We start from the raw sequence: 21,984 nt of genomic DNA, 5'->3' as shown, positions 1-21,984 counted from the left end.
GGTTTATATGGAATTTTGAGAATTTGGTTGGTATGAGGGCAAGGACAAAAGGGATATGTACGTCATGGTGTAGTGTTCTGTTGTAAACGTAATAGGGTGCATTAATTCTAAGGATTTTGTAGTTCTAAGGAGTTAAAGTTTAGTTCTGTAGATAAAGTTCTAAGGGTTTTGGATTGAAAGGATTGGATACGTTTGATGTTCGACGGTTTAGCTGTTCCCTAAAGTTTAAGTCCGTAGGTCAGGTATAGTATATCATTTCTAGAACTTAAAATTTTTTCTTGACCGGTTGCCTTCAAGATTATTTATAGCCAATAAAATTATATTGAATTACAAATGTCTAAAAAAGTGACGAAAACGTGCAGTTTTCAGAAGTAATCCGAGCCTGCCAAAATCCTACGCCAAGGTGTCCCAACAATTGTTAGCCAGTCGTTCGTAATTTAGGAACACCAACGACGTGTTGCTGACGTAGCCTTGACAGTTTGACAGACTTATTATATTAGTGTTAGTTCGTTTGAATCGTAATAGCTCAACGTTATATAAAGATATCAGTAATAATATAGAAATGTATTGTTTCGAATTATATATCTATCTATACCTATGAGCTAAGAGCCAGTATTCATTTAATACATGTTTAGTTTTATTATATTTTTTTAAAATCTGTTTTTGCTTTATCCAGAGATATAACTATATCATAGGCTATGATTAAAAAAAAAGAAAAGTAAAGATCTATTTAAACTGTTGTCATGTAAAATTTGGTGAATCAGATGTTGCTTTCTAAACCTAAGAGGTACAGAATTACTTTTGCTTTACTTTCAAATGAGTAAAAATATCTTCAAGACAAATTGAGGTGGGATTAATATACTTTAAAAATTTCGTGCGGAACGCGCATCACATAACTTTTACTTACCAACCTATAAGACAAATGTTTAAAAAAAATAAATTCTTCTTTTTCTAGTGCTATAAAAATTCGTTCTCTATTGACCGCACCCACGACCGCCTTCTTCTCATCTATATATATCCACGATCAACTATTAACTAATCATTATTTTTTTTTTATGATTAGGTTAGTTTTTTTTACGATATACAAAAATCGAAAATTAGAAAGATCACCTTTTGAAGATGAATAAATTATTCTACGATCAATAACGAGAACTATTTTTATAAAATTATAAAAACGGAAACTAGCTTATTTTATTAATTTTTTTTTCCTGAAAGCTACTAGGTATATGATACGGGATATCATTCCGAATGATTAATACAAATAAATACACTTGAATGAATCATTAAAACTAGTGATATTTTTTATCAAGTATGTTATGAATCTGAGAACATGTTTGCTTTCTTAGATAATGAATTATCAACATATTCTTGTCTTAGTACGTACTAAAAATAGTAATAATTTGATACACTAATAAATTTTTATCATTTTTAATAATAACTTTTTAATTTTTAAAAAATTTTTGTTATATATAATCATAGGTGGTAAGATAAATGTTCATTTTTATATCTTAAATTCATCGCCATCGCAATGGGATCTATTAGCAAGCAATCGATATTTAAATTAAAATCTGTACTGCTACAACTCATGAAGGGTCAGGGGTTCAGTACTAAACCAACGGTTGTGCAAGAAGGTGATTTGGTCAGAATCACGCCTGACCGCCAGATTTTTATCCAATTAAGGATACCCAATTTAAGAGATTGGGTGGACCACAGGAGAACTCCAGTACCCACAGGAGTTGACTCATGTCTACAATGTAACCGAAAACAATTTTCTGTCCAGCCTTATTCGAACTTGGATCCTGGGAGTTACCTCTTTACCGCATTGCGCTTTACCCCATGGCTACTATCTATATAAAACAAGATTATTTTATCTGACCTTCTGAATTATTCACATTCTTCATACTCTTAGTATATATATAAAAAAATATTATTTATTAAAAAAAGTATTGCTTGATGTTCAAATCCGTCTAATATTATTGATATTCAACTATATCAACAAACGATAATTCTTTTGTATAAAAGTTAAAAAATTACATTTTAAACAAAAAATTTTTTTTGGAAAATGTTCTGTTAGAGAATATGTCATTTTCATATTGTTATACTTTTCTTATTTTTATTTTATTTAAAAAAAATTGTTTAACAATTTTTGTTTTATTTTAAACTGCCTTAAGTATAATTGATAAATACTTATTCCTGTTAACCGCACTTAAATTAATGTTATGTTGAACTTAAAGTAACATCCATATGTTATTAACTAACCTAACACATTGCAGAAAGTAATGAAGATTAAAAAAAAATTTAAGAAACATTAAATAAAAGTATTTAAATAAAAAAATAATATTAATCCAGGAAATTCCTCTTTAGGATTGTTTTCATATTTATGAACTTAAGAAATATAAAGTACAAGTTTGAAGTGCAGTACTTCAGAATCCTGTCGAAAATATGATAGCATCCTTTTCTATCTTCTGAGGTGAAAAAAAAAAAAATAATAAAATAAAAACTCCCTTGAAAGTATTGAAGATACCTTCCATCTCTCAAGATATTTTTGTGAGAAAGCACTGGAGCTCATTACTTTACCAAGTTCGGCTCTCTTCCAAGTTTTGCTTAATTCATAATTGGAATGTTTCAATTAAAATTTGTTCTTACAACGCCTGGGATATCGTTCTATCTCTGCTTCTTCTTATGAATAAGTGAAAGAAACATTCAATCGATCGAGATGTTAATTAAGGATCCTGAATTATGCAAGCTGAGACTGTATGATAACAGAAATAATTGCTATCGTTCACAATGGAATTATTAAATGATCACATCTATTGTTAAAGTCTAATTCATAGTTAACTATACATTTAATTTCTTTATTTATTGCGTTTATTTTTTTTTTATTATTTAATACGTTCAAGAACTAACGAAGATATTTTGCTACTCTTTTTCTTTCTTCCATCCTCCCCCCCCCCAAAAAAAAAGAAATATTAATGAAATGTCTCTGTAGCTTATTGATTGATTTATTGGTCATAAAATTTAGTAATTAATACTGTTTCTTTTTTTTTTTTGTACCCTTCAATAAAATTAATGAGTACATCATATATATAATATAGATGTATTATACATATTACTGAGTCTTCTCCCTTTGATTGCCTCGTGGCATTATAAGATGTTGATATGAGTCCAGCTAAGGTGGTATAGTCTAGCTATAGCATAAGGCTACGCCATGGAACTAATATAACGTGGAGGGGCCGTTTAATCCAATAATAGCGTCTAAAGGTTTTTGAAAATAAGGCATAAACTAACGAACGGTAGACCGAAGAGTGGTTATGGACAGGCATTACTGGGCGAATATAGGTAGATAGTGATTAGGTATTTGATATAGGTAGACAGTATTGGGCATGGAATATTTGGGTTCCATAATCTTAGTAATTATTTGGATAGGTTTTAGAATATTGTGTTTAATTAAAATTGATATTTTATTATTGAATACTCATTTGTATATTGCAGAGAATTTTATTATACGAAGATGAAGGAAGATACCCTAAACGTTTAATTGTTAAATGTCATTATTTTAATCAATAAATAATTTTTAGAGGTTTAAGGTAAGAAATAGGTGTTTATATAGATTTTTGAATAGCTAACAATAGTATTATGATTAAATATAACTGTCTCAGTTTCCACATGTTAACATATTTATGTTATAGCTGATTAAATATTAGTATATAAATATATATAAATAGTATGAAAATACTACTTACTCCTGTCAAGAATTCAGTCTGATTTCTATTCCCAAAAACTCCTAAATGAGTTTGTAAGGAATCAAAACTGTCAGAAACAAAACGAGTCCCTTTCTCATTCATCCGCTCGATTTCCATATTGACGCCAGCTTGTTTTTAATTTATGTATGCAGAAATATGCAGGGTGAGAGACACCCCTCATCGGTTAAATGTACCTTCCCTCGAGAGATTGAGGATGGCCCATCCATATGGATGTACGTCCATTCTCCACTCATCAGTATAATAAATGGCAAAGCCGCCATATTCACCGGATGGTATCAGATGGCTGAGTCGATAGCACGGAAACATATTAGTCACCTGAGGCCAGCAAAAAATTTGCTACCTCAGTGTCCGCCTATTGGCAGCTCCCTTGTTCTCGGCTATCTGGTGCAGGTGGCATGGCAATAGGTTTTTATTAATTAAGGAAGTAATATAATCCATTAAGAAAGAATTTTCGGGTTCAACTTGATGCAGACCGTTTAGGATCTTTTGATAGGTCCAAAAATTATTACTCAACAAATTATTTTCTTTGATATTCCCTTATTTCTAAAGATATATTATTCTTCTAAACTACAATTTTATTTATTATTTAATTACTCAACAAATTATTTTCTTTGATATTCCCTTGTTTCTAAAGATATATTATTCTCCTAAACGACAATTTTATTTATTATTTTTTTATCCATTGTTTTTGAAGATTTATGCTTAATAAGTAAGGAAAATTATAACATGTATAGACCATAGTCGTTCCAAAGTCCATTTACCTATAGAAATCTTTTTTGTTGTAAACTATATGTCTGACTTTAGACTATGTCGATTTTTGAAGGGAATTCTCTAAAATGATTTTGTTCTTTACATTTTTCCAATTTTTTACAGTTTTTCCTCGAAAATAGTGAAAAACTTAAAACATTTGTTCGTAGGTTATGGCGGCTTACGTGTTGACGGATCAAAAAATTGTTCCAAAAATTAGTTAAAATGCGGTTTGCAATCAGAATCCTTAGACAATGTATCCTACTACATTGGAAACTCATCAAATCAACGATACTCTCAAAAAACAAACTACATGCCACCGCCCTGATTCAGTATAAATCAAATAAAAATTTTAAAAATCTTAAAAATTATGAGAGACGAACCTGTTTACTGAAAGACGGTTATTAATTAACAAAAATCCATAATCTTTTTTTCTTTAAGAGTATTGATATTGTTGGTAATATTGCCACTTTATTTACATTTGGGGAATCTTTAGGTTATTTTATGTATTTATTCAATTTTTATTTTCATTGCTACTGAATTGTTATCATTGAATCCTTTTAATTATAGTTAAAAATTAACCTATTTATAGTAAAGATATAGACTAGTAATTTAAAATTTACTTATTTGCTTACCATATAATATATTCAAGGACTTACTACTAAATTGGAATAAAAGTAATTATTTTCAAAATATGTAAATGAGAACATCGAAGAAAAAATACCGATATCTATATATATGAAACCAGATATGGAGATTATGATATTTGTTAGAGAATACAAAACATCAATTCTACGTAAACAACATAATGTAACATTTGCTTACACATAGTTTGATTAGACACATAATTTATAAAATACCTTAACCATCTTTCTTCAAACTCACCGTCGCCCAACTGCATTGGGTTGCTACGCACACGCAGCATACTAAGATCAGTTGGACAATTGCCAATTATTGTTATAATAATAAGAATAATTGTAATATAATACGTAATACGTCTCATGTCCATATCCACTTGCTACTTTTGTTCAATTCTATTGCCCTGTTAGAGAAATACATCGGGTGTGAAAAATCTTGAAATATATAAGAAAAAAAAACAGTTGTCATGTTTCTGCTTGACATTACCTATTTTTACCAAAATCAATTCATATGGTATATTAAAAAAATTAAATATTAAAAAAAAAAGCACTCTGAAGTAATGGCGAGTCGACATCAAAGTCTATGTTTGGCATATCAACTATTACTAAACCAATTAAGATGTGAAATACAGAAAAAAAAATTTAATTTAGTTAATTTTAATCAAATAAAAATTGATAAACGAATCTGTAATAAGAAAATTGTCGTAGAAGACTTTTTATTTTTAGATTTAATTATCTAAGATTAACGAATGATGCGAATTGTGAAACCCTGTTTTGAAACATTTAGGAAACTGCATAACTAAATATTATTTCAATTCAATCGATGATACAAATACTGACAAATGCTAATACATTCTGCAGCAACATAATCACGTTTGATCTGATCCCGTTTCAATTGCAATACTAGGATTCATGTTAACTAGATCTACGGATCAATTTAACCCCGTAATTGAAAATGCAAAATTGCCGTTTATGAAATTGAATCATAATGAAATGTTCCTGTATAGCGATATGACAATTAATATTCGAGATAGACAATATCACAATATGTACATATTCCGTATTCAAATAGTTACTATAATAATATTTCACTTTCGGAGAAAAGGAAAAGAGAATAAAACATGACCAATTATGCACGAAATATCAAAATATTAATGATGTTTAAAAGGTAAAGGCAACTAAGCGTTTTAAAAATTCTTAAACAGAAAGCCTTCGAAGACATTCGTGACTAGGTTCAGTAATTCATAGAAAATAGTGTTGATTCCTTTCATGAGTTATTCTCTTTGTGTTGTATAAACGTTTTAAGTATTCATTTTCATTTCGAAATTCATAGAAGCTTTTAATAACGCCGTCTATAATATTCCTCATCTACTTTATATACGAAAGTCAATTAGCTCAAAATTCATGAAATTCACGTCAGAAATAAATATTTTAAAAATCAACTACACATTTTTAAATATACTAATTGTAAAAAATGTTTTACCAATGGCTAGACGGTTGTAGAAAAAATATTATGTTTTAGTGCAAGCATTATTTATAATATATGTGAGTTGTTTGGCCTTTTAATATTCTATTTTATATAAAAAATAAAATAAATAAAAAAAAAAAAGTTTGCCAAGTCTCATTACTTCTAAATAATTTAAGGTTTAATAATAATTTATATAACTAGTATGAATAAGAAATTACTTTTGAATGTTAAATAAGTTTCTTTTACTGTATTGGAGGTGCATTTAAAAATAGATCTGAGGAGTGTGATCTTTCTGAAATTAAGGAAAACGATAATCGGTCTTTTAGTGCTATTTTTATTAGTGTTGGAGGATCTGATAGTTGGGCACGTTGGAGTGAGAGTCCCTGAGTGCTTGGCTCAGAAGGATGTGCATATACCGAGAATGTAACAATGTAAGATGACGTTACAATCTCAGGGAGAGGTATAACATCAAAAATAATTAAATTGAATTTTTTTAAAAATCTATTTATTGATATTTAGAACTGTACATCAAGTAAATTTGAAATAATATCATAATGGTATGGTACAAGCATGCAGAGATACCCATTAGTAGCACTCTAAAAACATTTTTGCAATATAAGATCTCGAGGCCTTCTTCTTTTCAGATGCCTCAGAGGATTGTCCGGAATGAATAAAGAAGCATGGTTAGAAACTAATGGGTTTGAGTGGTTAGGGAGTTTATTTATTTTTAAATTTATTTATTTCTTGCTATATACAACTCTACATTATAATACATTTTTTAAATTTGATCTCAGTTCAAATCCAGTGATACAGGCGTGTAGTGAAACTACCCATTAGTTGCACTCTAATGACGTTTTACATTAGCAGGTCTCGTGGCCATCTTTTTTTCAGACGCCTCAGAGGATTGTTAGGAATGGTAGAGGAAGGTAGGTTAGAAACTAGTGGGTTTGGATGGTTTAAAGGAAATAAAGAGAACTTTTACAAAAACCTCAGGGAAGGCTAAAAACTTTTTTTCTTTTTTCTTTTCCTACATTATCAACTACAATATCTAACCCAGAGGGATCTCCATTGTGGAGTATCTCTCTATGGTGTCGTTTACGATTTAAATATTTTCTGTTTGGGATGTTCATAGATTTAGATAAGGATAAATTAATTAAGTTAAGTGAATGTATATGATTATAAATTATTCATGTAAGAGCTTTATTCATAGATTCTACTCCCATTGAGAATTGAAGTTCAAAATTTTAATACACATTTCAGCTTATTGCGCATATAAATCACTTAATCTTAGATATTTGTTTTTACTTAATATCATACAGCGTTTATATGTGTCTGAATAAAATCAAAGAAATAATAAATGTATAGTTTAATTAATACTGTCCTGTGAATAGGAATTATTTCAGATTGGATAGTTTTTTGCTTTAAAAATTAAAATAAGTTAAAAAAAAAAAAGATTCCGAAGTAAGTTACAGGAAAGGGTTTTCGAAAGGAGTTCGTTCCACATTCATGAACCAAAAAAGATCCCAGAAGCTGGGGTCTCGCCTGAAGAGCCACTGATAGAACAATGCTAGTAGAGCATGAATATTCCAATGGATGTGGGTGTGTCTGTAAAACAGACAGTCGAGGAGTTGAAATAGAAGGAGAGTAATACTCTAAGGAAGAAATGAAAAAAGAAAAAAACACAGGTTGAGGTAGCTTGTTGAGATCTTTATTGCGGGCGGGCCATTAAGGGAGCAATGTCGCCTGAGTTATCTCTCAAGTATAGTATCAACTCCCCTCCCTCCCCCCCATGTAAATCCCAAAGATTGGATGCTACACAGGTCCATTTGCATTTACATTCCCTCCCAGCAATGATATAATATATTATCTGCTTCGGCGACGCCATTAAAGATTCCAGTGGCTGTGAAAGAAACTGGTATTTAATAGAGGATAATTGTTAGGACAGGTAAGCCAGTCTCTTGTACCGGAGGAGCTGGAGTAGGCCTTTAATGGGATACTATATATTGGCCGTCGACTAAATATAGCAATCATAATTGACTTGTCGATCGGGTCTCCAGACTACTTTTCCATTTTTAGGAGCATTTTGTGCTGCGTGTCATATTTTTTTTCCTAGGCGAGAATATAAGTGCCGCTTCATAGAAAGCGAAAAGACTTATAACAAGATAATGTAGGAGTTGTTCTCCCGTGTTGAGAGCTTATTAAAATATTTACATCTTCACAGATTCGCTTGCATGCAACCCTTAAATCGATCACGATTCTCAGTAATGTAATGCTGTTGTGTGTAATGAAGGTGTTTGTGTTTAAGATAATGTCCTGTCCTTTTAGAATATGTATTTGTATTTCTCTTGTGTTAATTATTCCTTTATAATATACATACATTTATTATCTGAGGCAGTGGTTATGAAACTGTGAAGCCACATATCACTCCCTCAAAATATTACAAAAAAAATAAACAAAATTAAAACAGCAAATACGCAGTGGATTGCAGCATTTACAATCTACTACTATTTCTTCATATTCAACCACTCTGACAATAATACTGCCACAAATATTTTTTATCTTAACAAGGTTGGCGCGAAATTGTTTTACACAGCAGTAGTTTCGTTTTTGGTTTGTAAATATTTTCCTTATCTATTTTAATCCTGTTATGTATATGTGTAAATTATATTCATAAATTAAATAACTGTGCTGCTACTTCATCCAAGCACTCCTAGCGGTCCCGAGGCGAACTATCATAAGAAGGTTATAAGAGATGTTTTGTTTTCAAATGATTAACTTTTATTTATAATAATAACTTGTCAAGATTCCTTTAATTACTTGTAATACTTCACTATTAGATTTATCAAAAGTATGGAAAGGTACTTTTATTCTCTTCTATTGTTTTAGCTAAGTATAATTGATTCTACTTTGATGTATTTTATTTAGTCCTTCTGTTATTCCTGTGTAACCTTTGATTTATAATAAACTATTGATTTAGCAATCGCCTAACTGTATGCTTCCTTCAGGATTACATTTATATATATATTCAAGAAAATGAATTTTTTTTTTCTTTAGAATAACTAAAACTTATCTCACTTGTTTACCCTTTTATAACTAAAGATAATACAAAATTATCTTATTATCTTAAAATTACATTAATATCAACACAGAACTCATTTTTAAGAAATATAACACAGAGCTTTTGTAAATGTGTACGTTTTGGGAGCAGATATCAGGGGAACTAACTATCAATCACTGATTTTCATTTCTATTTTAAAAGAGTATTAATTTATTGAAAGAAAAAATGTAAATAAGTACTTAACTAACGCTTATTATCGACGTCGAAAATGGTTTGGATAATGCTTGGTGACAACACGAACTCTCGGAATGTACATAACCACGTTTAACCGATACTTCATCTCAAGACTCATGTGATAAATCTGTATGGTACTAAGTTATGTAAGCATATTCGTACTAATGGGAGTTGTTGGTTAATACTTGTAGGACACACTGTCTACACCTGGGAGTACGTCCTTAGTTTCTCTCAGCAAAGTTTCTTGTCACTTACCGCGTTAAGTACCTTTCAGATAGTCCCTCTCAAATAATTACTGTTTAAAACGTTGAATTTCTCTGACAATTTATGCAGCCGAATAATCACTTCTGTGCATAGAATAATTTTGGATCAATGATATTTCGTCATACGAGTTTAAATCTTTAAATCGAATATCATATTTCACGAGGATACAGTGGCTGTGACATTTTGTGGATGTTATCTGCAGTGAGAACATGTCAGCTGGTCGGAAGCACTGAAAGGTCAAATGGAGTTTCTAGTTTTACAGACTTCAGGTTGGCTAAGAGACTAGATCAATCCAATGATAAAACATGAACAGGCATTCATTCGTTTCATGTTTAATCCAAGATATGGATATGGAACAAGGATAAGATGGATTATTCCATGTTTATTGAATAGCTGAACAGCTAGTTGTTTATTGGTGGAATATTGCGCTCAATTTGATTAATTAAATTTAAAAGTTAATACAATAGTTTTAAAAGAGTACAAAAGAGTACAAATTATCACGCTCCGATGGATTGTTTCCTTTTGATGGTTTTATAAACCATAAATAATTAACAATTGTCAATCGTTCTGATAATACTGTTGGTTTCTGAAATCATAAAACGGCGTTTGCTAAAGCAAAATCTATGCTTTATCCTTATCATTTTTGACTTTATCAAACTAGTATCTTCAGTTATGCAGTTTCGTTATAACGTTGGTATATCAAAAGATGACTTTAGAATATAAATATTCTTTACTATATTACATTACACTATTTTTGAGAAGAAATAACAAAGCTCGCCTATTTCGTAGGTTTTATTGCGAAGTTGCCATGCGTTACAACTAACAAGAAGATTCACAACAAATTAATAATTAATAGAATAAGAAGAAAAAAAAATAAGCGAGATATATTCTTCTGCTCTTATATTAATATGTTAGCATATAATAATAAAACATTTTCAGAAGTACTATAACGAATAGAGGAGGCAAAATACATATTCACAATGCCATAAATCTGAGCAATAATTATGATTATAAATTTTAATCATATTTAATTAAATTAAAAATTACCTTTTTTTTATTTTGTGATTTTATAAATTATTTCACCCACTAAATAAAAACAAACTAAATAATTCAATAACGGTGAGACCACGCAGGGTCTAATTCAAGATTAAGTCAAATCTAATTCAAACACTACTTTAATAAATATTGTTTTGTAATGTTTTAAATAGTGGTATTTAATATATTCAGGTTTCTTTCATATCAATTGAGAAAATTGGAAGAGCTCTAAATAATTTGAATTAAACATAAATCAAATATTTTAATTTGTTTAGTAAATAATAAAATATAATATAAATACATACGTAAAAATATTGGACTGAATGGCAAGCCGATCTCGTTAAAAAGAACCTTCTTGATATGTACCTGTAAAAAAAAAATATGCATATTTATATAAAGTCACAAATATATATATATATACATATATATATAAATTTTATTATACAATTATACAATATGTCTTATCATAGTTAAGACATTGATCAATGCCGCTCATATTAATTCAGATCAACTCAACATTTAAATTCAATTGAGGCTATAAATATTATTGAACTACCAGATTGCAAATGGCGCAGAAAATAATTCTCTCCCATTAATTAAGTATCATCTATTATAAGAGAATGGCTTGAGTGTCTGAATCATTTATATAATTATCGGCGTTTCAAATACGTATCATACATGCTGAAGTTTATTTGTGTTGCAAAAAACTAATTACTTTTCTAGGAACTGTTCAAGTTGGTTGATAGAATTCTTGAATTATTTATCATTAGAGGACACTAACATAATTATATAATTTTTAAATTTAGTTTACTTTCCTTTGGTTAAGTATGAATGCACTATACTTCTTAAAATAAAGGATAAAGCCAACTTTATTTACTAATAAATTTATCATCTGTATCTGTGCAGCTTAAACGCCCTTACCCAGGCGTACCTTCATTGGTACCTTTGCCGGTATCTCTTTAAATTTAGCGATTAAATTTGGACATTCACGTGAGGGACGAGATTAGTTTAGAAATATCTATAATATTATAAACATGTACTAATAAATATTATAAATATATATGAAGGGGATTAAGTTTTATTTATATAGTATCACACTACGACCTATAGAACCAGAGCTGTAATCGTTTTATGAGTAACCAATATTATTCAGATTTATTTGGTCACCTATGCATCATGTATATGAAACAGCCGGTAAATTTAGAACATACAAATTTATCGCGTGTAAATCCTTGGTGTCCAGCGAGTATTTTTTTTTTTTTTAATAAGCGTTTAATTATAGCTATTTATTTCTATATATTCTGTATGTATTGTAAGAATGTAAACTGGTAGGCAACAAAATCTGTTGTAAAGGAGTGATAGTTTTTTAAATTTTCAATTAAAAAGAAAATAAATTTATTTTTCATAAACTAATTTTTTTTTTACTATAAACTTCTGGAATGAAATATTCATTGGAAATGTTTTAAATTATTTATTGTTCTATTTTACGCATGATTCTATCCTTCAATTTCTCCTCAATCGATTTAAGGTAATTCGTAGTCAGACTCTATCAGTATTAAGATCGGATCGCCCATTTCCAACCTACGGTTGCGATGAAGGTTCAGTTTAAGTGGATCTACGTGAACTGAAACTCTACAAGAGCTTATACGTTATAGGGGCTGACTACATTAGACTTGTTGACGATATTTTTTTTTTTTTAACCGGAGACATATTGAAAGATAGATGGCATATCTCAGGAGCTAATAGCGTGTGTAATGAGCCAAGGCACGGGTCATTAAATCACACTGTATTTCTCTCTCTTCGCCGCATTTGTTATATTGCGTATATCGCTTGGGGAAAACCTCATATCCTAGCCGTAGGGAAAGATAAATATCATATAAACACAAAGAGATCTATTTAACAATTTTATTACCATGGATATAGTACAGATGCGAAGAATAGTAAAATCATTAGCAGTAATAAAAAAAGAACTTTAACTCCTTTCTAAATTTGAGGGATTACGTTTGAAGCTACGTATAATCCAAAAAAATCAAATTAAAAAAATCTACTAACTATCCGTTTGATGTATATTTTTTTTAGATTTTTCTCCCGAATTACAGGTTCATTCAACCCATGGTAATTCTCAAATCTTGTTTTAAAAATGCATTCATTTTCAATTTTTTTTCTTTAGGTTTGGTATATTAAATTCAAAAATGTTATTGTTTCTTTTTATTTGCTAATATTAAAAGTAATTAATTAAAATAATATACAATGGTTTATTGATTTGCAGCATTTTTCACCATCCTGAAACGCTTACAAGATGTTTAATTGTGCAACGTTTGCAAGAGAAGCCAAGAGCTACATTTTTAATTTCAAAGCCTTTTTCATTAAAACGTCTCATTATTTTGTTTAACGGACGTATATCCTTAACTACTTTAGTTGGCTCATACTTGTTTGATTTTTTTTTATCTATTTACTTTTCTTTAATGCTATGTTCAAGATCATTTAAATATCTATAAATTTTACCAGAATATACTTTAAAAAAAAAAAGTTTCGAATTTTTTTGTTGAATTTAACATTTGTAATCTTATACTTTTTTCGATAGTTTAGTTATATTAAAAATACTTCCACAATTTCTCATATTCAGTATTAAGGAAATAATTTAATCTTTATAAAGAATTTATGGCGCCCTGCAAAGTGGGCCGAAACGTTGGTTAACAGTAAACAGTTTTTTTCTACTATTTTTTACATTTATTGATGCTACCTGAACTTTCTTCCTACAATCTATTTCATACGGTCAACTATCTTTTTCCAATATAGATAAAAATATATTGGCAAAAATGAGGCCGATAGCAACAATAGAATGATTGTTCCATCATTACACTAGGTCATTTTATAGATGTGATAACTATAAGCGTACCACGGGCGTTATAACCAAGAAGTTAATCGCCTAGAATAAAACTTTAATCTAATCATATATGGTAAATACATACTCAAAACTAAAAATTAAGTAAGGTTTGAAAACATACTATTTCTTTCATACTCTCCTCACGATATGTTTGTACCTTTGAGAGCCTGAAACTCTTTTGATTATGTTTCCCATTGTTAAACAAATCAGTATCAATGATTATTCCTGTAAAGGAATCACAATATTAACAATTCGAAAATATGTTATTGGGTGAATTCTTTTTTTTACAAATACTGAACATAAGTAATTATGTAGTATTAATTTTTTTTTTAAGACTTGTATATTTCAAAACAATTGGATTATTTTTAAAAGAAAATTAAGTCTCAAATAGCGACTAAACTATTTAATTAAGCCAACGTTTCGCCCCACGACTTTATCAGAACTAAAAAAAAATTACAAACACTTAAGCTATGTTAACATGAATGAGGAGAATAAATGAAAATGAAAAAAGATGTACAATGAAGCATAAAAACTAAAAAAGAACAATAAAAGTTTATAGACAATTAATGGAAACAGATATGATAACAAATAAACAGAAGAAATATAAAGTAAAGTACAAACTAAGAGATGGGAAAAAAGGGGGATTAGAATAAAATGAACATACCATACAGACTAGAATTCATAGCCTAATTGGACCGATCATTTTTAATGATTTAACATAATAATTCGATTAATAAAACCTGTAACTTGTCTTGATTATAGTCGATATATTAATAAATATTTTCGAATATTATAGCAAAAGTTATTTTTTATATTTATATATTTTTTCCATGCTTTCTCATCTGTTTAAGTAGTTTACTCTTTTTCAAGATGGTGTTATGGTGGATTTCTATCGTTTTAATAATTCGATGTTCATAATTATCTTTATAAGTAAAGTTATTTCTGAATCTTTTTTTTTTTTATTTTATTTATTTATTGATATTTACAACTGTATAAAAAAATACAACCAGTCAATTTGATCATAATGACATAATGATATGATACAGGATGTAGAGAAACTACCCAGTAGTAGAACTCTAAAAACAGTTTACAATATAAGGTCACGAGGCCATCTTCTTTTCAGGCGCCTCGGAGGATTTCCAGGAATGGAAGAGGAAGCAAGGTTAGAAACGAGTGGGTTTGGGCGGTTAGGGAGTTTATTATGGAAGGAATAATATTTGGTTCGGGCTAGATCGGTTACATAAGGAACATTTAGGTCTTTAAGGATGGTATTATTAGTAACAAAATAAGGACCATTGAGGATTTTACGAAGGATTTTGGATTGTAAAGATTGGATACGAGAGGAATTCGAAGGTTTAATGGAGCCCCAAAGCTCAACTACGTATGTCCAGATGATTTCTGAATCTTAAATGTCAAAATGTAGAAAGAAAAAAACATTTATAAAATAGCAGTATATTTAAAGTATTAGTATATTTCATTTATACTATTTAAAAAAAATACATAATGATGGAATAAAAATTCTAACCATCGTCAATCTTTTAGCATGATTTTCAATATCCTTCTTTTTTATGCGGTATACGTGAATTCCTTTGCATCATGATGCAAAAAATAAAAAACAAAGAAAAAAAGCAATAGTTGTGAAATAAGTATCATTTAGTGCCATTTCCTCGAGCCATGCAATAGATATTATTTCATAACAGGTAATCGTGTTAAAATCACGATATCGACAACCACGCTGTTATAAATAACCCCTCATTACCTATAATGCCAGCGGTAACTGTTGCTACTCAAATGAGGTTTTATCCCTGAAAGATTGTAAAATAATATATGTATTGAAAACGGAGTAGGTGTTTTCTTATAATTTTATATGCAAATGATCGTTTTTACACGCGCTAAATTGTATAATAAAACAAAAATGATTATGTATTTTAAATATGAGAAATCATTTAACTGTGATATTTAATATAATTAATTTGCTTTCCACCTCAAACTGATTGAATTACGTTCGTAAAACTCCATCAATCAGTTGATTGAAAAACTTGATAAAGAGTTTTGCAAATTTTACTTCTTGTTAAAGTGCGCATTTCAAGTAGAAAAGATAATATCACAAGAAGTTTATTCAATATGGTTGTGTAGTGAATTAAATCACTAAGATAAAATCACTAATATTTTTTAACATAACAATATTCTTTAGTTTATTTTATTTTTTATTTTCTCCAAAAAATAAGTCATAAGTTGTGACCAATTAACTCAAATTTTGAACGATCTTATAATTAAGATTACGAAACATTAAAAAAAAATTGTTTTCTCCACAATATCAATTCTGAAAATTATAGGATATTTCATTGGGTTGGTGCCTGCATATATAAATTTTCATTGATCATAATAAAAGGAATCTGAATTTAAAGTATGAAATATTCACCAATTTAGGAAACGGTAGTCATACATTATAAAAATATTTTTTAAAAAGGCTAAATTAAAAAGTACTTTAGTTAGTTGAAATGTTTTAGTTTTTTTTATTTCAAAAATAACTAATTTTATTTTTCTTAATATTTTTTATTTATTTTTTAAGGGAAACTCTAATAAAATCCTATTTAGCTAGCCCTCAGATATGTAACTGCTTGATACAACACTAAACCTTTTTCTTAAGAGTATTGTGGGATTGTATACTCTGCCCCTTGATTCATATAGTAGCCAAACTGGTGACTTAACACCCATTATTAATAGTGCTTGGAAAACAAATAGAGATTTATAAAACTATAAGCTACATTTTTCATTCTATGTCTTGACATTCAAGAGATTAAATTAACATTTCTTATACAGATAATTCTTAATATAACAAAACGACAGCAATGGTACAACGCCACGTAGAAAAAGATATATCACATTAATTATAAATATTCAGTCATAGTTTTATTTATCACTAATTTTTACCCAGTTCTCATTATTACATAGCTTCACAAACCGAACTTATTAAAAACTAGTATATAGAGAGTAAACAATTATTTAAAATTAAATAAAAATTTCGGTAAATAATGACATGAATAACTTTTTAAATGTTATAAAATAAGAGCTATTAATTTTTTACCAAAAACCGATCATTTAATTTTTCAAAAGACTCTTTATAATATAATAATTACAATATTTAATGAGGATATAATCATTTATAGAACTAAGAAATTAAAAAGTAAATTGAATAAATTATTTTTTTTTTTATTTTCTCTTTTTATTTAAAAATATATAAAAAACAAATAATCGACTATATAAATTAAGTATACTTATGTAATATGAAATATTAAATAAAATAATAAACTGTCATACACACAAAAAGGTTTACGAAATAAATACATAACTTTGTATTTACTTCATATGCTCCCGAAAATATTTCATATGGAAAATAGATTCAAAGTTGGTAGAATAAAAAATATATTTAAACAATAAAATATACATTTTTACAACCTAACATAAACCTGAACACAAGAGTTGTTAGTCGAGTTGCCGATTAAAGCAACACCTAAACGGTTTTACTTAAACCTCTTAACATCCCTTGCAAAAATAATTAAACCTGTTAGATACCTAGGAAGGGCGGAAAAGTAGAATAAGTCTAAAAATAGTAGAAAAAGATGCATTTCATTTCATAAGCTGTACAAGAGATGCATTAGACATAGTTTAATCACTATTTATTTTTCAGGATACATTGCAGGAACTATCTAAACTGAGAGACGTATAAATCAAAGTGTCAAAATTTTTTGACTTATTTCTACCACAACCTGTTTCGACCGTTTTTGACTACCACCCTATATAGTTAGCACCTGCGAAAAAAAATCCATAGTAGATGTTATCAGTAACTACCTCTCAATAGTCCCACAAACCAATGGTTCTTCCAGCTTACTTTCTGATATTATTATATGAAAATGGCTATTCTATTTGTATTCTATTCTACTTCTATTTTATTTGTGTATGCATGTATTAGAATGTTTTTCCAAATATTATTAATATATGGGGACGAGACGACCATGGTGCGTTTAATGTATGCATATTTTTTTTACTATATTTAAATTGTTATATATTCTTTTATACTTTAACTTAAATTTATTTCTATAGGTAATGAAACAAAAAATTTTGTAGAATTGAAATAATGGAAAAATTAAACATAATTAAAGAACTATAAAATGATGGAAAAAAATTAAAATGTGTAAGGGAAGAAATATTAAATAATAAAAAGGAAAAAATAAATCATGTATAATTTGTATACATAATGCAGACATTTTTATAATGTAACAATTTAAAAAATATATATATACTGTGGCTTCTTATATTAATAGGATTATAAAAGATTTGTGCTTCACTAGTTGACAGCTCAAAATTTATTTTAATAAAGTGTTTTTCTCTCTATTTGTTATTTCCATATTTAGTGCCTTTTTTTTTAATGTTTATAATTCTTTATAATTAACATGTATATATTCAATACTTTTTAAATTTTTTTTTTTATATGTACGTATGTCCAGATTTTTTTTAGATTTTAATTAAACATAATTGTGTATGGCCTTGTAGGATTTTTATGTATATTTATACTTGTTTTATGTTTAGAATTTTTACTAGTTATTTACTACGAGAGAATTAAATGTAGAGATCAATAATTAGAAAATAAATAAATAATTTTATAAAAAAAGATGAAAAATGAAAATTAGAAAAAGATTAATATTAAAGAACCAAAAGAAATGGTCTACTATTATATATTTTAATATTTACTGTCTATGCCTTTTTAATATAAGAATAATAAACAATTGTTCAACTAGTTTTAGTATGGTGTGTTTATAGCAAGTATTTCTCTCCTTTTCTGGTACTTTATCGTATGCATTTCCTAAATAGACATTCGTTCATTCGCCTCTGGAAATAAAGTGGCAGAAATAGAACGATTGAGGAAGGCATACCTAAGACGCTTCTAGTTCCTGGTGTCGAAAACTAATACATACATACGCAATTTATGAACAAGAAGAAAGCCAAGAAACCTTCGAGATAAAGGAAGAGTCAACAGAAACAAATGGAAGAAGTTATAAATCAGGATTGCAAATGGAATTCCTGTAACAGATCCCTAGTGGTAAATATTTGATACAGATGATAGATATACTGATATTATCGAGATATGGTTTCTCTCTTTAAAAAGATACTTTGTAAACCGCATGACATCTCCGATGGTTGGACTAATGGTTAGTTAAACGGTCGGTAGAGATGAAAGGGAACAAGGATGCACCGTTATCTTTGTGGGAGACTGGATGTTTGTCGAGGGTATACAGTCATTCTCTTCTCTCGTCTTTGCCTATTGTTTGTTCGTGCAACTTGTAATTTGTGAGTACAAACAATTAGCAGCGACTGGTTTAGTGTGGTCAGGTCTAGATAATCTGACGGGGTAGGAACTGCAGCTGCAAAATAAAATAATGTGCCTATTTCTAAAATATTTAATACTAGCAAACCCGGCAATGCTTCCCAAGTGCAGGGAATGTATTAACTTAGGCATGTAGATAGATCAATTAAATAAAATTATAGTTTAATATAAATTAATATGTTCATTAAATAAATCAAATGGTATCCTTATTAAGTTATTATGGTATCACTCTTTATTATATCAATAGTCCAACGTTTCGGCCAATTCGACCATCCTCAAGGACAATCTTAAATATAAATTCACACCTCACATCAAAATTTAAAAATTGTTTTACAGGCTATTTTGCCTATTTTTTTCAAACTTCGTTAATTTTTAGTTAAAATTAAAAAAAAAAAAGGTTGATTTTGACTTGTAATTGATGACCTGGGAAAAATAGGCTGTAAAACATTTTTTAAATTTTGATGTTAGCAGTGAATTTATATTTGGTGTATTTATCCTTGAGGATGGCCGAATTGGCCCTTAACGTTGGACTATTGATATAATAAAGAGTGTGAGACTTAACAAAGATATCATTTGATTTATTTAATAAATAAATACCAGTCTCGAGAAATTGAATAAATTATATATTTAATATGTTCGGCTATTTACACATTAGATTGATGATTTAGTCAATTGCTTTTATATCTATTTAGTTTATAGCGGCAAATAACATAATATAATGAAAATGTATAGTAATAAAAAAGAAATAACTTCAACAGGACACAATAAATCTACACAAAACTAGGAAGTGGTTTAGTGCTTTATATACTGCATCAAAGGGCACTAACTAGATCTTATTAAACAAATTTTTTTTTTAATGCTGAAGTGAAGAAAAATTCTAATTAGAATATATTACTATTCTATATTTTGTACTTGTGCAACGTTTCGGGACATTATCCCATACTCATGTACTATTGATTTATCGTATTTGTCAAGTTTATCAATTTCCATTGTGAAATTTTTTTCATTTTTGACAAAATTTCTAAATGGAAATTGATAAAGTTGACAAATATGAGTAAACAATAGTTTTCTTCCCCTCAGCATTTTTAAAAAACTTATATATCAACTTCCGAGGAAAGAAAATTTAGAATAAACAAATTAGAACCAGATATATAAAATAAAACGATTGAAAAGTTTTTCTTAATTTGAAACCCATATTTTACCGTTATAACAGCATAATCTAAATTATGCCAATGTAGGTAAAAAGAGTAAAATTTCAGCTCTCTAACAGTTGTATTAACGTAAGAATGGGATAAAAAGTAAATAAGTTATGAACAATGGAACTGTGAGAAAAAAAAATCCTCCAAATAAATTTTAAAATCAGTTTAAAAAATTCTAGTATTTAATTTCTTTGAAAAATGGTTTTTAAAAGTATCAGAGACACAATAAACGAATATTATTCGCTTTTTCGTAAAACAATTTTTTGATTTTCTTTACTAAAACCAGCATTTTAAATTTTTAGTGAAAAAAAATAGAGTTTAATAGAATCAGTAGTATTGTTTGCTTATTCTCCAGAAAGACCGAAATCGATTGACATATATAATATAATAAAAATGAAGAAAATACATAATTTCTAATCTACGTTCCAAAAATTGTTATTTTTGTTTTAAAAAAACTTTTTTTGTATAGGATAAATCGGAGTAGCCTTAAATTTTCTCGGGAAAATTCATGATTAATTAGCAAAAAGCCCGCATTACAATCGGATGAGCGGTATGACAGTGCATAAAGTACGAACATACAAATATTCATTTTTATGTATTAGATTAATGTTGGCGCTGAAGTTTTCCAAGGTCATTAGATAAACATCTTACCTTGACATGTGTTTCCTTATCATAGTTCGCCTAATACCTTGATAGGTTCTGGACTTTCGTAATGTTATCTGAGTGGTTTTAATTTTTAATTTACATATTTAAGAAAAGTACTTTTAAGAATATTTCTCTTTCAAAAATGATAACACTTTTCTTTACAAAAGTATAATAATATATTATATAAATAATATAATAGCATAGTTAATAGGAAGAAATATAATTATATATTAGATAGTTATAATTTGGATTGTGATCTAGCTATTTATTTATTGATATTAATATAAATATTTAGCGTAACATTGAAAATACTAAAAATGATTTTATAGGGTTAGGCATCCTGTCATTATAAAGGCTCAAACAAAGATTAAATGAAATTAAAAAACTTATTATTGAATAACAACGTCGACATGACCACAGCTATCAAACTGGTGTGTCCTTAAATTTAACGTCAAACTTGTGTTTTATTAATCCGTTTCATTTTGCCATTCTCCTTTACTTTCTACGTCTTTGCTTGTTACATATTATATTTTTCTAAAATCTTTGGCTTTTCAAGGTATGTAATAAGTCTATAACTACTACTCTCCGGAAATTTGTTCTCAACCTGAAAAATAAATATTTTGATATTTTATATTCATCCATTTCTTCATTACTAATCA

At 28.5% G+C, this 21,984-nt stretch overlaps 1 protein-coding gene across 4 annotated transcripts in view; it reads right to left on the bottom strand.

Moving 5' to 3' along the window:
- The window catches only part of LOC106685400 (Extracellular sulfatase Sulf1), a gene marked incomplete in the record, with an annotated part of 308,543 nt that overhangs the window by 203,863 nt on the left and 82,696 nt on the right, over positions 1–21,984 (bottom strand). For 2 of the 4 annotated variants that reach the window (XM_067051057.1, XM_067051056.1), the window contains 1 exon segment: positions 11,514–11,574. 4 annotated transcript variants of the gene reach the window in all.

Source organism: Halyomorpha halys, unplaced genomic scaffold, assembly GCF_000696795.3.
Source record: "Halyomorpha halys isolate HHAL.00 unplaced genomic scaffold, Hhal_1.1 Scaffold689.1, whole genome shotgun sequence".
Taxonomy (NCBI): Eukaryota; Metazoa; Arthropoda; class Insecta; order Hemiptera; family Pentatomidae; genus Halyomorpha; species Halyomorpha halys.
This window is presented reverse-complemented; position numbering and strand designations above follow the sequence as displayed.